The following is an 18,169-nucleotide window of genomic DNA, read 5'->3' as shown; positions in this document are numbered from 1 at the left end:
GAGAGCGCCAAAACCGGCACCAGGCTGCCGCTTAGTTTTGTATTTTTTTTTTCACGTAGCTCTTTACTCGAACGAATCTTCTTAATGTTTTCATAAAACTTGGTTGAATTACGCCTTCATTGAATCCACGTATGCGTATGGTATAATTTATAGCATACAGGCGAGACAAAATTTGAATAACTCAACCTGTTTTAATCGGTAGTAAAAACCGGTATTGTATTATATAATATTATCGTAACGATTATTTTTTAAATCATTTATTTGGATAATAAGCAATTCCGACCTCGTTTAATTTTATCAACCATGCGAAATTTCCTTGTATAAAATTATTACGAAAAAACTCGAGTACTCGAGTATTTTTCAATCGACCGTAATTACGTAATTAGATCATTTCTCCTGAGAAAATAAACAGGTATAGTCATGGAAACACGAATGTAACGGAATATTTACTAGTTTCGTTGTTGGGTTCAATAAGTCTTGGAAGAACTTGTAGGATATCGCGGGAAGGAAGTGAAATCGACCAAGCGTACGTTCCTTCAGCTTCAGCTGAAAAGCAATCATTCGAAGTTCCTTTTTCGCAGTAGGTTTCATTAAGTATCCTAATTAGGTTAAGTATATGTTTGTTCTATCAAACAGTGTGCCTACTTTTAGTGAAAACTTGATGCGTAGAATTCTATATTTATATGAATTTTTCAAGCAGTCGCTAATAGTTAGCAAAGCCGAAGCGACTTGAAAGAAACTGACGGTTTTGTATTGAATATTTCCTGTTCGAAAGAAGCAGGTTCTTCATCTTCCAAACGGTATCGTAACGGTCGTATGTATATACATAAAAACACAGTGTTACATCATAGTTTGATGCTTTATTATATTTGGAACAAGGAAGTTTCATTTCCAGAACGATCTCCGTTTTTTTTTCTCTTTTATTTTCGGAAGAGTTCCCATTTCGCGATCATAATTTGTTAATAATTGGACACTGTTTGTACCTAGGGTGGAAGAGATTCCTCTCGCTAGCCAACTGGCCCCAGGTGTGTATACGGGGAGCGTGGCAGACGCGTGCTTCTCCCTACTTCAAATCTTGTATGCAGCCGAATGCGGCGCGGCGCACCGCGGCGCGTTCTATTTTTCCATTCTCCCTGTGTGTTGTGGTGCGTATCTTTTTATATTATTTCCGCAATTTCACTCTACATCTTATGCATCTCAAATCTTCACTGATCATGACCCGACGCGACGCAACAATCGTCGCTTACCAAGGGATTTTCATCTTCTTGATGTAAAGTCTTCCAGACGCCTTCCAACCGTTCTGACGCTAATCTAATCTGTGCCTGATTATCGTAGCATAAACGATAAATCTGGTGATCCATTTGCGCCGTCGTTTCTCAGTCGAGTCTTCAACGAATTGCGCTGTTAAAGCAGGCAGTTTCTCGTAAATGCGTGCACGCTTCGCTTTAACAAGAAAATTGCAATCTTTAACGCGTGTGTAAACGACCCGAAAGGGGAGAGAATTGGAAATAACTTATTGCCGAACACCCGGAAAATAATGTGAAACGATCGTCGAAATTTACGGCCGATGCACGTGGTAGTGCATGCATACGTGCAACACAAATTACACGGTTCAAATTGACGAGCCGGCGCTCCACATTCTGACGCTTGCTAAATTTCAACGTTCAGCGAACAGGGCGCCAATTCCCAATAATTATCCACTTAAATCGTAAAGTCGCGAGTAATTATGCGAGGGTGCGAGGGTTAATTTGATAATTGTATTATTCCGTTAGGAATAAATACCACCTTTCCGGAATGCAAATCTTGCAATTCAAGAAAGTTTTGTTTTGTTTTTTTCTTTTCATTGAATTGTCCTATTTATTCTCGATATTCAGCGAGCTTAAACCGAAAGAAATTGTACAATAATATTGGCTCCTCTTTAACAAAAAGTAAAAATATACCCATCTTAGACTCAAACCATGGAAAATTTGACATCTTAATATTCAGTTATACTAATTCAATCCTGTTCAACGGAAAATATTTGCCGTGGAAATGCATATCCAAAAGAAGCTTCGATTGGATTTTCCTTGTAAAATCTCTGAGCTTTTTTTTCGAAACGGATGAACATTGTGGAAACGATGTCGACATTGTTGAAGAAATTTGTTGCGGTGCGAAGAGCATAATTACCACGGCCTGGCCCTGTGCTGGAAATTGACGGCGTTTACGTAGCGGCCAACAACATAACACTAGAAGTTTCAGAAATGAAACTTTACTCTCGATCGGAGAGCCACTCTATCACACAGGAGGGTGCCACATTGTTACGCCATAACTACCCCCCCCCCCCCCCTCTCTCTCTCTCTCTCTCTTTCTTTACTTCAGTCTCCCTCCCTCTTTCCTCCGGGAGCATAATCTTTTCTGTAGTTTGGACGAACCGTTGTTTTACGAGGACTCTTTAGATCGGCAGAAGGCCCATTGTATCGTCGGTTTCAATGCGCCGCCACGCCGCGTCGGATTGTTTTCGAAAAGAGAGCAGAATTGTTTCAGTTTTCTTTAGCCGAGATCCCTCCGATGCTTTAAGATTTGCCGACAGTCGTGCGTTCGCTGCATTATTGTTATTCGTATACCAGATAAGATTCTACGAGCACACTCGCTCCGGTGCGAAACATTTTCATTCGCGACATGTTAGGTTGTTGCACGTGAAATCGACAGGTTTCGGATTTTCCAACAGGCATCGTTGGTCTGTGAAATTTGCTGACTCCCCCTAATTGACAGAAAGATTCTTACCTGTCTTAATTTTCACTAAAATCTCTGTTTTGTTCGCCGCGCTGCGCTGGCGCATGGCGGTACTTCCTCTTCGTCTCAAAGGAAGCTTCTCCAGTCCTAATTACTAAGCTACCGATGTTCGCCCATTTAATATCAATTTTCCGAAGGAACTAATTGTAAGCTCAAGGCGGATTTTAAAGATCTAATTTTTGCTTCCGGTCTCGTTCAACTTTCTCGTTCTGGTTTCCGCGCCGATTCTGCCCATTTTGGATTCTTCTGGAATAACATGCCATTAAGTTGCTAATGGATTTTTCAGTTTTACCAATACTAAGGAACTTTTGTTGGAACTTTTCTATTTAGTTATTCTAAATGTCGATAAACTCGATTAGCATGTAGTTCGCAAATAAGGTGGAAATGTTTAATCAATTGGTCAAAACGACGTTACTTATGGGGGCTACCCCTAATAAATAAACAGTTGCGTAGATAAACAATTTTGTTTTACCAAATCATTTCTCGACATAGAAATCAAGTTGAGTATTAAATTTGAAGTGTTTCTTGGTTAAATTGTAAGGAGAGTGTGTCACAAAGATTGTTGTTCCGAATTAAGAAGAGCCGTAGTATGTCGTACTTGTTGCAGACGTTTAGTCAAACGATATAAGTGTCCTTAGCTTTTCCCATTTTTTATACTCGTACGTCAAAACGATACTTTATCTTTCGTTCATTTCCCAAGGATTCTTAAGTACAACGGGCGCAAAATTGGTCTCTCGAACCATAATACAAATTACCAGAGTGGCTCGGACCACCATGATTTCAGAGTTATTTTCAGCCGGTCGTTTGTGACTTCTGGAAATCAATTTTTCCCTGTGACGGCAAGTAACCAATTTTTCTCGACTTCGACGTAGGTCTGGCGATGCACAATAGTTTTAGGTTTCGGAAAAGTTAATCGCCCCTTTCCTTCCTCGCTCTTTCTTCCTTCTTCCTCTTCTCGCTTCCCTTCCTCCTTCCTCCTTCCTCTTCCCGACTTCCTTCTTCCTTTCACTTCTGTCCTCCCAAATTTGTTTTTTTTTTCTCTCGATAGACGGTGAGTCAAGAAGCACTTCCAGCCGAAATAAGCTCGTTGTTCGTTCTCTTGACGAAAAATTTTCAAGTCGTTTAATCGTGCTACTATTTTAAATTTTCACTATTCAATTGTGCGATGGTAAATAAACTTTCACAGATTAAGGATGCCCGAATTTCGAAGAAATAGTATTGAAATATAATATGCACATATATTGCAACGAAAGCGTTACCGATGATGGGGCGGTGGCGGCGGCGGCAGTTTTTAGTTTTCACGTTCATCCGATTCGATCAGACGTGTATAATCGGCTTACCCGTTGCGTTTGACTCGCAAGTTCCGTCCTTTCGTCCTTTTCGTTTTTGGGCAAACTCTGTATAATACATAATCGTTGTGACGCGGTGAAAAGCATACAAAACAGGGCCAGTTAGGAAAGCTTTGATGAGCCTTAATCTTATGAAATATACCCGCGATTAACAAGCTAGGACGACAGAAAGGATACGTTGAATTCAAACATGTTTCCGTTCTGCTTCTACGAACTAATACCTGGCAAATAGTGCTAATAATAATCCTATTCACCGTGATTTCATACTTCCACGGGATGCATACTGATTCACACGCGCGTAGATGCTAATATGACATCTTACGAGATAGACTTCCAATGAAAGCAATCGTGATTTCGAAGATTGATCGTCTCGGTATAATACTTAAGGTCTTCGTCGGTCGCAGATTTATAACGTATCCACGGTAAAATTAAATCGTTTCGTTCTTTTTTTTTATTCTAATCTTTACGCTAACGGGAAACAATATATTTCAAATAATTTGTTAAAATTGGGTTTATTCGTCTTGGTATATTCATGTTATTCGACGTATTTAAAAAAAAAATAAGAAAGAGAAACTGTCTCGAGATGTCGGTGAATAAAGAGGAAATGAATTAAGGTGGTATGTGTAAATACAAAAGACCGCCAAGACGATAAGAGTCCACGCTTCTAACGTCGATAGCGAAGCGCGTAAGGTGATACGTGAATTTTTTAGTTTGTGCGTTCTATAATTACGATGATACCAACGAAGAAGAAAAAAGGCAGAAGCGTTGGTAGTTTAGTTGAAGCCGAAAGTCGTGGGAACCATCGTGGTAGAATACGAGAACGGACGGACAGGGAGGCAGAAGAAAGAAACGAAGAATCTTGGTGGAAGATACAGAAGTGGAAAGAGAAGAAAAGGAAGGAGAAGGGAAGGGAATGGAAGGGAAGGGAAGGGAAGGGAAGGGAAGGGAAGGAGGCAAAGGTGAGCAAAATTTGAACGATGGGATGAGATCTTTCGCCGTGGTTCGACGTAACAGAAACTTGAGAGGCAATTCGAGCTTTTGTACACGATGCTTCGATGCACTTTCATATTCGGTAATTAATGATACAGTTTCGACACACGGTGTTCAAATTGTAGTAAGATTATATCTTACGTAAATTATATACAGCACATACTTGGTATAAATATACCCTAGGTTCAAGCTATCGATTAATTATTACACTACCCCTGGCAATAATAATTCGATCAAACAAATCAAGCGTCTATCATTGTAATTATTAATATTATCAATGCGGAACAAACATTTTCATCATCGATCAAATTCGAGCGAAGATTCATTCACGAAAATATTTGTCAATGTTTTTCGAAACGTTTCTTTTTGATATATATATAATAAAACGGTATGGTTCGAGAATTGCGGAAATTTCGATAAGAAATTAGAAACCGGTCGTGTTTGACTACTTTTGTAGTTCTAGTGTTAAGTCCGCTGCATACCCGTCATCAGCGACAGACCCTTCGATGCGCGATAATTGGAGCCCGAAGTATGTTCTCCCTCTCTCTCTCTCTCTCTCTCTCTCTCTCTCTCTCTCTCTCTCTCTCTCTCTCTCTCTCTCTGTTCTCTTTTTTTCATCAGTTGTTTAGTTGTTCGTAGTAATTTAGCAGGTAGCAAGACCGACGGACGCGCGTTTCCACGTAGCCGTCCGTGCTCTCTCACCCTCTGTCCTCGGGTTCTCGGCTCACGGTTCTCGGTTCTCGGTTCTCGGTTCTCGGTTCTCGATTCTCGGTTCTCTTTTGGCCGCCCTCCAACACCCTTTCGGCCCATTCCGCGTGTATTTAAAAGCGTTTAAGGGTGCCCTCGAATCTCAAGTGCTCTTCGCCGGATACACAATGGTTCTTGCGTATTATTTGTTGGTGAAATAACATGCTGTCAGTTATGGGAGATATGCTAAATATATAGGGTACGGCTAGAAATCCGAAGGTGAATCGATCGAACTTGTCCTGCCGGTCGAGTGTTATGCTTCGAGTCACGTTGAACCGGCACCACGTTCGCGTTCCAGATGATTTTTCTACAGAACCTTCTTTCAGAAGACAATCCGCGATACCACCTTACCGACACCTCTTCGATCTCGTTCGCTGCCCGGTCCTGTCCAGCACACAGATATTGTGTATGTTTCAAGCAAATTCATTCAAGAGCTCTTCTTTTGCTCTTCTTGTTGCAGCGTTAAAACGATACTTTATACTCCATCGAACGATTTGTTAATAACATTTACATTAATATCGTTCCATTTCAGATGTCAACGGGTTTATCGAACACTAAAATATCCCAGAGCTGACGATCGGATCGCGATCTCAAATTATCGTCGTAAAGAGTTCTATTTTTGGTATTTAACAGTGGGAAAAGGTACGAGTCTCCTTCGGTCATAAATCACTCGAATACTTTCGCTTATGGCCCCGCTTATGGTTGGATTCTGTTGTTCCTTTTTCGCGTGTTTCGCCAGCTAAACCTAATAGACATTTGATCGGACTACGGAGTTATAAATTTAGTATCCTCGAGACTAATCAGTGTCCCAAAAACAAACACCTTCGCCTCTCCTCGTGAATTTATATTGTACGTTGCCTAGACGATAATCAAATAACACCGATTCGATCGAATACAGGATGCACGTAATTAAAGAGCGTGTAATTATGGACCTTGTTCAGGATGAAAAGTATTACGTTGTTATTAGTTATTAATTGCTTTATTAGATTAAGCTCACCGGCGGGTGCGTCGGGAGGCGGAGAATGGGGTCCCATCGTTCTCCTTTTTTGATTTTTCAACGGATAAAACGACGAAAATAAAATGCCAAATCAGTTTGCTTTCATCGAACTCTTGCGGATGTGCTCTCGTTGATTCTATAAATAAATACCTTGCGTATTTTATTTATTATTTTCACTGAAAAAACACCCATAGATATGTCTGTAGAATTCTAATGCAAACAGTTTGATAAATCTTTCAAGAAAATTCCTATAAATTGGTGAAAAAGAAAAAAAGAAAAAAAGAAAAAAGAAAAAGAAAAAGAAAAAACCGGTCTCGATAACCAGAATACCATACCTCGTTAAATTGACCAGTGAAAAGCAGACATTTCATATGTAACAACCTAATATTTGTAACCACCTTTTTCTCGTATTTCACGATTCGAGCTCGGAACGAGGAGAAGCCCCTGTCTTATTAGAATCCTATCCAGTTAAAGTTACGGGCCGGTGCGCTATTATCAGATTACAATGTAAAGATACTAAAGGTAGTAAAACGCTGACGGGGTCACGAAACGCGTATTGTGAACTTCTTTAGAGTCGTAACGAGTTACAAGCGTGGGCGGACGTAAGTGCGAGACACGTTTTACCTTCTGCCCTGACGGGATAATTTTCTCTTCTCGCTTATCCCTTCTTCGGTATCCATATTATTCATATATCCGACTACACGCGTCGTATAAAAGCAGTTAGGTAGTCCGGCGACCCGAAAGAAAGTTTTTCTTTTCTCGTTTCATCGTGCAAGCTAACTTTTGACGGTTCTATACTGTATTAATGACTAGTCTGCGGGATTTTTACGTGTTTACGAAGAAATTCGCCGAAGAAGTGCGAACCTATGAAACGGTAAAAGATTAGAAAAATCCAAGTTATAAATGATATAGTTAAATTTAATGATAGAATAAAAAAAAGTTTACACGAGACTGCCACCCTCCCCACGCCCCTAATAACGACCGCGAAACAACACGTTACCGCAGGTTTTGTGAACATTTTCGGCTGTAAGGAAACTGTGGTTAAAGTGGAATACTATTTGATTTGTGACCGAAAAAGAGTCGTTCGTCTGTAATAAGCGTACCGCCTCTTCCTCAATATATCTGTCTTGATGGCTCAATGCGCACGTGGCTGCGCAAGAGTGGCACGACTTTACAATACGACCCTTGAAACGGTTATAACTGCATCGCCGATGACGAGTACACCAAGCTATAAAAACATTCCGGCGGTCCGGTGTAGGATAATTTGGAAACAAAAATGAATTGTAACCACGTTCAAAAGAAAACAAAGTACGTTTTGTCGTATATTATAAAATTATTGCGCCGTGGACAAATTTAACGACCAACGAACAAAGCCAATTAACGGTCAAAACGCCGAGGCGGACGTGGTACGCTTTATATGCTTTTTAATTTAAACCGAATAAAATTACGGTGGACGTTGATACGTGCGTACAAGTATGTACGAGGAACACATTATTTTCTTTCGTCACTGTTTCGATCGACCGATATTTACCAAGAAAAATGTACTGTTAAAACATCGTTTTCTCTGTCGACGAAGTTACGCGTGTTATGCAAAGTAAACAGGCAAGACTAAACGAAACCTTACAAAGTCATGACACGGTGGTGGACCGCGATAAAAGGTTGGGGGCACCTGCCTGCCTGGTTCATTCTCGGAACCCTCGGCACAGATGTTCATTTTGTTTGTTGACTTTCGATTACGAATTATTTTTCTTACTTAAAGTCGAAAAAGTTCTCGCGCATCCATCGGAAACTGCTTTTTCATTCTGCTTTCAGTTATACATTTTATGACCGATCGTTGGCTCGATCTTGCTCTCCTCGCTGTATGTTCCAGCTTCGATGGATCACGCGATACGCGTTTTATTGGTTGATCCGCGGTGGTCGATTACGCGAAAGGATTCTCGTCAGGCGACTATTATCGTTGGAAGGCGCGTAATTCTTTTCTACGCATCGTACGCGCCAACAGTTTCGTCCTCGTCGTCTGGTTCTTATCCGTGTACCGCCTCGGTAAGTAGCGGTAAGCTCGTCGTTGAAGCTGATCCGAGATCGTGTACACAGATAGGATCAAAAGAAGTAAAAGGACCACCCGAGCTATTTGGAACGAGAGGAACCGTGACATTGGTGTCCAATGTCTCGGCGAGGATCTCGACACCTGTACGTGCTAGTACTTTGGAATTGGTGGCATCCTCGCGATTGTGCCTCGCAGTAGGTATACAATTAACGCGTTAACGCGTATCGGACTTCGAGAGGACATCGTTCTCGTTTCTAATCGAATTTCTACATAGATGGAGGAATAAAAAGCATGATCGAAAAACTGATCGTTCGTTCAACAGCCTAATACGCGGTTCCGCGCGACGCACCCAATGAAAACGGAAAAGTTCAAGACAATGGAAAAGTATAATCTCGTATCTTCCAGCGAAAACACGAGGAACAAGGCGATAACGATCAATCTGTTTTGGGAAGAGAGATTGCCAACGGGCTGCGCGGGAACTCGGCAATGAAGGACAAGAAGCAGAAGCGCAAAGTGAAACTTAGTGAACGTTATCGTGAACATGATCCTCTCATTGACTATTCATCCGGACGGAGGACCGTATTTTTCGGGGCGGCGCGGAGCGTTTCGGCTAACCGGAATATCCCAGCGCAGCGCAGCGAAGAAAGTGGCATCTGTAAATTTCCTTAATCTCTCCTCTTTCCTTTTTGGGGGGCTCGAACGTGTCGCTGCCGACAATCTGATCGTGCCTACGATACGTTCCCATAGAACAGAGAAGGATAGGAAAGGGTTCGTCACCTACATAGGCCTACAGAAAAAGGAGACAGACAGAACCCAAGGACCATTCGCTGATCTCCGACGCAGTCTTGAGAACGCCTTTCGCACCTATTTTAACACGCACAAGGATTATCGCGGGATCGGTTCAACCAGTATTTATCGTTGAAACAAAGATTTCCGATGACTGGTCCCTGCTTCGAGTTGTCTGTCGCCTTTTTTTCTTACCGATCCGCATCTTCGACCATTTGTCGCGTAGAAAGGTACACGAGAAGATACACGACAGATAAAACTGCATAATAGGATGCTTTTCACCGAAAATCCCGATACCTGGACTATCTCTGACAGAATTAAATTAACGAACAGCAAACGTGCTCCTGAATTACGTTTGCGTTTCGTTTCGTTTAATTTTTCGTTGATTTTGCGAAAATCATTGGCGCCTGAGAAACTCGAAAACACGTTAGCGGTAAAGAACGAGCAATTTTGAAAGTGGATCGCTTGTTTTCCGCAAGTGTAACAGCGCATATGCATTTCGCAGTTGCACCGTTCCTTCAAAACGGGAACCTTCTCTTTTCTTGCGCGCGCGCCTTGACGCTAATCGTCTCTAGAGTAAGCGTATCACGGTTGTACCGGCTTGCCTGAACGATTCCCCCGACCGAAGACCGAGAGGACTATCGTAACACAGATGCGCTCGGCCAAGTTCTCGGACGCCGCGTGCATGGATGACGACACGTACGAACCTCTAGTCACCTCTGAGCTCCCCTGTAGAGCACATCCGACGTCGTCGCTACGAAGCGGGTTCGGTTGTTCTCCGGTGTTGGAGGAGCGACCTCGACCGCGCTTAAATCCGGCTTAAAGTAAGATGCTAATGACCTTGAACAATTACAGTCACTCGATTCCTAACGAAAGGGACCTTAGGGGACCTCAGGTGTTTAAAAAGGGGTGGTCCCGTTTAAAAAAAAAAATGAAGGCGACCTTGAGATCTCTACAAAAAGGAGAAATAACATGAAAACAAATATTTTTATGGCGTTGTGCGAGCCACTTTGACCATTCAACTTTGAGGTGCAAACGTTGGGTGACTCATGCTGTGCATGAAAAATGAGTATGTGTGCGAGCGATGAATGGTTAAGATAGAATTGTAATAGCTAGGACTAAACGAATAATAATAATAATAATAATAATAATAATAATAATAATAATAATAACATTGAAAAGTTCGAAACGTCTTTCGAGCCGTGCGGACGATTGGTGAAGAAAGTGCGTTCGCTTCGAGCGTGTAAAGTGCAATACAAATCCATTAAGACGAGGAAGGAAACATGGCAGAGTTCTCACGAGCTAACGAGTAATCGCACGATAACGCACGACGAGACTGTCGAAAAACAGCGCCGCCCACATCCGGAGGAGGTGCTGCTAGCGATGATGGTGTGATCACCTTGATCGGTGATGGGTATAACACATTTGTTAGTTTTACTCGTATAGTTGATTCGCGTTTCACCAACGTGACCTGAACCCTTCTCTTAAAATTGGGTCGCTCGCGTGTATCTCACGACCCCGTCCCTGCAATTTCCGATAAACCTTGCAGCTGCGTGCATATCGTGCAAGGAAGTGACATAAGATCAACGGCCGGTCTTCCTAATCGATAGACTGCGGATTCTATGCAGAATTTCTGGCAAAAGTGGGTAGGTGCAATTTCAAAGAGTACAATGGATCAAGAGTATTTGGATTAAGGATATCGATGTATTATTTTTAGCTTTTCAAAGTTATTAAAGAAGAAAAGAAACTCCCGTACGGTTCGAGTTTCTCCTCGATCGACCTGGACAACTTGTAATCAATCTTGCTGCAAACATTTTTTACGCAGTTCAGACAACGCAGTTCCGATTGGTCGATTAGCGACAGCGTGACCCAGCGCGATCTCGTTTAGCAGTCGAAGGCGCGGTTGCACCTATCGCGAAGGCTCGCCAGGTAAAGGGTAGTGAGAAGGTAGGCTAATAGGAGAGGGTGGAAGAAGAGGCGCGCGAGCCTGCACGAGTTGCTCGTTCGAGGGAGGATGAGCCATATGGAGAGCATACGGTGAGCAGGCTGCACCCGCTCCCTCGAGGGTTTAATCTACCTACTGTCCGCCAAACTACCGTCCGTGGGCATCGTGCATTCTCGAAACATCGACGGACTACGTTTCCGCTATTAATATCTTCACGGTACGAAAACGTACACCTGTACATATGCAGCTACACGTATTATATCCGCGTATCAATTTTTCGTAGAGCGCGTTCATTCGATCGTCCGCACACGCCCGATTATATTTATTCTACGAGGCGATTACCGTGAAAAAGCTTCAGGGCCATCGTTTCATTTTCACAAACGTCCATTCTCCGGTCGAAGCATCCAGAAGAGGAAGAGGAAGGAAAAAGTATCGTAAACGGAAAACGGGAAACTTGTAGTCTTTATCGTTAACAAGGTTCGAGACTGTCTTGCTCGCTCCCAAGCGTTTCGTTTTCATCGACCGAAAGAAAAGAAGGTAGTGCCTAGAAGTTCCCATGTTTTGTCTCTCGCTTGCCAACTGTCCCAGGTGTACGTGTCCGAAGACGAGGGCAAAAGGCCCAAGAAGACTCGAGGCGTGTGGCTGGCGCGTGCTGCTAGTCCTCGATTCCGTTTCCCCGCCCTTAAGTTGCTTCCGATCGTTGCCTGCCATAAACAGCATCACCGCTGCCGCCGCTGCCATCGCCGCCGCCGCCGCCGCCGCCGCCGCCGCCGCCGCCACTGCCGCCACTGCCACCACTGCCATCGCCGCAATAGCCACGGTCACGCTTTTTAAACACGCGAAGCCGCCTCCATCCTTGCGATCTTTCTGCTTCCAAGCTTGTTCTCGCACACGATATTCCACTACTATGTAGCAGTGTTTCCGGCGTTATCCAAACAAATGATTTGAAAAGTAAGAGTTAACGCATCACTCTATCGGCGATTATCGAATACTTTTCAGAAACCTATGGTTAGACTGCAGATTTTATACCTCTGCAACAATGGCGGGCTGAGAATCATAGCGATCCACGTGACACGCATACGGTAGAGCAGGGGTTCCCAAAGTTTTACCACGGTTGTGTGCCGTATCATTGTTCGTCTCGTTACGATCGATCCATCCACCTGAATAAAACAGTGGTCAAAGTTATCGGACCACCCTGTATTTTTCTCCTTCCAATTTACAGTTGATACTTGTTGGAAGACTTCGCTCGTTAAGTTCCAACAGAGGCGATGGTTTTTTAGCTTCTGGTCTACAAACTATTCACCTTCGAATTATGAATATCTAAAACATAAATCGTTGGTTCCTCTCGGCGATAATTTACGTAAAAGCGGTGATTTTCGAGCAGACCGAAAGCTACTCGACAATGCTAATTCGTAACTATTAACTATTCGCTTCTCATGGTCACGGATAACACACCGTTATAATCAATATATTTCTAGAGGATATAATGTCTTCAGGATTATGTAAGAAAAAGTTGAAAATTTCTAGGTTTCCGAAGGTAAAGCGAAGCCTATTTTGTCAACAAATTACAACTGTTTTGATCGTATTACGGTAGAAATTTAATGTTTTGGTCGTTCGGGTTCTTTATTTACAAGATTATCGCCACCATTTTGGAGGTTTTCTATCGTCAAGAAATAGCGTGTATGCAGACAGACACTGTACAGAAGTTTGTAACAGTGTAAAAGTTCGCAGGAATGCATCGGGGCAGCACGCAAGGTTTTACGGTAACGTTTGTTCCAGCCATCGCGGTAGATCATTGGCAAAAGCGGCTCCTTTGATGATTCTAAGGTGTGTTAGCATTTCTATGGCGTTGAATTGCATCGTTCCGTTTTACCGAAGCGCCAAAAATCGTTGGTATCGCGCCACCATTGTACACCGTCTGTTAGACAGGTTAGAACGTTTAGCCATTTATCTCGTCATTGATGTTAATCAGAGTGGTTTCGGTCGCGGTAAACATCTTTTGTATAGCTCCGTATAATTCTGTTTGTCACGCGTAGAGAACACCTCCGATACATATGTACGGTTGCCAATTTGCACGCGTTTACGTGTACATACACGTATCTGTAGGTGCGAACGTGTATGTCCGTTTGTTTTTCCACGTTCGTACACTGATTTAATGTTAATCAGCTTCAACCGATATGTACACAGATGTCCTGAAATTTGTTTAATCCGTCTAGTACTTTAAATTAAAGCCCACTCGATTTCGGAACCTTAAGGAGCTAGAAAATTACCGACAAATTAGACGGAGATTTCACGAAACAAATGACCAACATTTGTGATAGCTAGCCATTTAATACTCTCGTTTTTTCATATGAAAATTCTTCGTTCGTATAATCCTACATAAGAAAAAACTGTAGTAAAAACATGTCTATTACGATATAATTGTAGTCGTTCCGCTGCTCCTAAATCGTATCCATAATTTTTCGTATTAAGAACCGTGACTGGGTTTCCGTTTAATTATCTAAAATTCCGAAAAGGCTGGAAACGAGGTTGGCGGATGTAACGATTTTAATCTAAAATCGGGGGTTTTATGGGTTTCGATGAAGCCTGTATAGACACGTGTACGCATATGTATACGTGTGCGTGTATACAGAGAGGCGGTAGATACCAGATCTGAGAAATCGTAAAGACCGATCCCTTCGGATCTTACCTAAGCTCGGGGTTAGAAACCCTTCCACCAAAAGGAAGGAAAGAAACTTCCGAAACGGACCAAGAGAGGCGGTCAAACAGAAATATGTTTTCATCTGTGAATTTCTTTTCTCTCCCACGCTCCCCAACTCGGTCCACCTTTAGCTTCTTATTCCGGAAGAAAATAATCGCTACACCCCTGAATTAGTTAAACGTATACATATTTATATGTTGTCGAATAACGGCAATCCGCGATCTCGTCTGATCATTTCGTTTGAAAAATTGGTAAAGAGTGTCGCGTCGATACAAAGGAAACAGCGGTCGATCGCTTCGGTTAACTGTGATTCGAAAAAACGGTTCGCATCAACGCTGGACATAATGCATGTATGTATTCTAATGTGGTAACGATCGCGTTGGACCGGCCCACAGGAAGGTAGTCTCGTAATTAACTTAGGCCTAATAGAGCGTTTAGTAGAAGGTACTTTGAGGTAGGTCCATTGTATTAGCATAAATCATGGAGGTAGATTTCGAGACCGTGGACGAGCAGCAGTTTATCTTAGTTCAGAAACGAAGGGGTTACCATACACGGTTCAAAGTCGTCCGTAATTACGACGGTAGAGTTCGAAGGATTTTCCGTCATGGCGGTCGCTTGTAAAGCGTTCCATTTGTTCTCTTCGTTTCGTGTCTCCGACCCGAACGATTCTTTAGAAAGAAAACCGTAACACGACCGTACGCATGGGAAATAATAAACTACATGGATTGGTTCCGTTAAAAAATTTACTCCTCCACCTACAAGCATTCTTCGATGTCGTTCATAATTTCAGAGACGTGCTTTGCGTCTGCCGCGTATAAGCCTTAAAAATTCTAGAAAGCGAAAATAAGATTAAGTAACAAAATCGAGACTGGAATGTTAAAATTTATCGTATCGACTGTGTCGGCCGAAATAGCTCAGTTGGGAGAGCGTTAGACTGAAGATCTAAATGTCCCCGGTTCAATCCCGGGTTTCGGCAATTCATTTTTCACAGTGATTCTATTGTCACTTTAATTTTTTTCTTTTCGCATCCCAAGATCCAAAAGTAAAATGTACCTTTATCGAATATATATTTATTCGTTTTATACGGGGAGAAGAATAAACATATCGACGATAGAGCATCGTGCGATGCTTGCTGAAAATCCAGTAACGATCGAACGGGCTGGAAAGTTGGAATTGAAAAATTAAGGGGTGCAGGTTAGAAGTTGTAGCTGTAAGTCGGTGGATAGTCGGATTCGTTGCTCCGGAATTATCTGGTGTGGGTATCAGATTTGAATAAGGGCTAAAGTAGTTGTCGGTAATAAGATGCGATGCTGCTTAATATTCGGTAGAAAAATTGAATATAGTATTACCGTTGATTGTTCCGGATTCCGTATGCAAAATTTAATGCGCGCGAGAGCTACCTGTGTGGTCCTGAATATAAAAACACTACTCCATAGCAGTTTTCAAGACTCGACGCAAGTCCGGCACAGTATACTTCTTATTCTTATTTAACTTTTCATATTTTCGAATAGTTTGCTATCAGCTCGAGATAGAATTCGAAATCGCATTCGTATAAACTGTAGCGAGCACCGATCAGTTGAGACTGAAAAGTTGCGGTCTACGAAAGAGAGAACTCGTGAGTTTCGTAGAAATCGTAAAATCAGCCAGGGAACATAGTTATTCAGAGTTTCAGTGGTCAAGGCGGTAGTCGAAAACCAAAGTGACTTCTTTAACTAGCCTTTGCTTACGATTCTGTCCCTTGCCGAAAAATCCGACGAATGATTAGCGATTATACCTTCGAAATGGTATATCGGAGCGTCGCGTCGCGTCGTACAAATAACTAGGCGGCGCGCAGCGTGGCGGTCGATCGGTACGTTCAAACGAGATAACAAGTAAGGGAACTACAACCGGAACAAAATAAAGTCATTGTCCATAATTGTCGTCGCATCCGGAAGATCGCGATGGATTTGCCAATGGCCGCGATTAGCGCGTGTTATACCATCGAACAGTTTATTGTATTGTATCGTGTCGATTATACAACTTATTTATTTATCTGACAAGTGGGAGAAATTACATGTTCCATCCACTGGCTGAACAGAAAATTCGTTGGATAATCTTCATTTGTAAAAGTTTCGTTCGAAGGAGTATCGTGCATGCTCGGTCGCTGATCGAGAGGATAGGAATACTTTTGCGAATCACTGTTCATTTCCATATGCATCGATGCTGTTCGGAGGCCCGTATTAATACACGATCCTGAAATTATGAATAGCGGCGGAACGGCGTCGACGGAGCCTGAAAGGACAAAATGAGGAATTCGAAAGCGGAACCGACTAATGTGGTAATTGCATTCTGGGAATCAGTTCGGCACGCAGTCCCTTAACAAGCTTCGACGAGTCTCACCAATTTGGCTCTAGACACGACAACCCGAAGAGCCCATGGTTAGACGGTTGTCTCTCATTGTGGTGTATACAACAACCTAGTAACTCTCCGATAGCACGTGATTCTTTTCCAGAAGCGCAGATGTCAGTCTCATGACTGCCACGTTTGATCGATCAGTTATTAATTTTGACAGTCTCGCCTAGAACCACAGAAATAGACGGCGCGACGCGGCGATGCAACTGTATAGTTAACTATAGTCTACTATACTTTATTACAAAACGACGAACTCGAGTTTCTATAGTTTATTTAAAAAGCACAATTTTATATAAAATCATATTATATTTAATCGCACCAATCGGATTGTATAAGAGGGAAGAGGAGAGGGTTCTCGCCAATGTCGAGAGGCAATGCGATATGGTAAATAATAGTTGTTAATAATAGGACAAAATGAGTAATATTTTGAGGCACCGACGCTGAGGATGATCACCGACGAGGGTGCCTCGGGTTTTGTGGAATTGATTTTTTTGCTCGATAGAAAAATAAAATCTATGCTCTAGCTTGTTCGATGGTTTCTGTCTAAAGGAAGGAAAAGGTCTGGTCTGTCGCGTGTTTCGGTGCCTTGGTTTTCAAAGCTGAGCGAAAAATGTCGGAGAAGTTTGAAATTTGGTTATCGTCGAAACGGAAGGAAATACTTGGTTCGCACGTTGCGATAAATCGTTCGCGGAAACAAAGCATTTTCTCGTTTCGGGCGATAGCTGATCGATGTTTATCAGGATCATTGGATTCGAAATGGAGATGCAGGACCACCTATGAATTCCTAACGAGATGAAAAGCACCACGGAGAATGCAAAGGGCAGGCAAATGGGAGGAGTAAGAAGGCGGACAAGGTAAAACGAATGCGAAGAATTTCGATTCGAAATCTGCATTTATTTTGAAGGTTTTCCCGTGAAAGCTTACGTCTCTATTCGTGAATACATATTCATTGAGCGAACCTACGTATTATGCACGCGTATACGTATGGGTTTATTCCTACAAATCGACTTCGTGGAGGGTCAGCCGACAGACAGCGTTGCACGACGCTCTCATAAATTATCGCTAGTTGGTGGCTAACATGTTATTTGCCACCGAGCTTCACAAATGAGTGCACTTTGTATTTAATTACTCGACTCACGCCCAGGGCGTATCCTCACAGCAGACTCCGTTCGGCACGGCTTTGCCGAAGGAATATCCCTTCCAAGGAGTTTCCTCTTCTATCTCTTTCCCTTCTTCCTTTTACAATTAGTCTCCCATTTTTCTTTTTCTTTTTCTTTTTCTTTTTTTCCCCGATTCGTTCGCGTATCCCTTGGTTAAGAAATCTTGGCCTGGTTATGCCGCGCGCGGTTAATTAATATTCATGATTTATGGTTTCCAATTATCGCAGTTTACGGGAAAGTTCGTTCTATCGTTCACCTCCTAGAGGGATATTAACAGAAATAGG

At 42.5% G+C, this 18,169-nt stretch overlaps 1 non-coding gene across 1 annotated transcript; it reads left to right on the top strand.

Annotated features, from left to right (window-relative positions):
* Window positions 1-15,237: 15,237 nt before the first annotated feature.
* Window positions 15,238-15,310, top strand: Trnaf-gaa (transfer RNA phenylalanine (anticodon GAA)). Its single transcript has one exon. It is a non-coding gene; the product is annotated as a tRNA-Phe (tRNA).
* Window positions 15,311-18,169: the final 2,859 nt, after the last annotated feature.

This window comes from Halictus rubicundus, chromosome 13 (assembly GCF_050948215.1).
Source record: "Halictus rubicundus isolate RS-2024b chromosome 13, iyHalRubi1_principal, whole genome shotgun sequence".
Lineage (NCBI taxonomy): Eukaryota > Metazoa > Arthropoda > Insecta > Hymenoptera > Halictidae > Halictus > Halictus rubicundus.
Note: the sequence above shows the minus strand (reverse complement) of the source record. Positions and strands in the feature narration are given on the sequence as shown.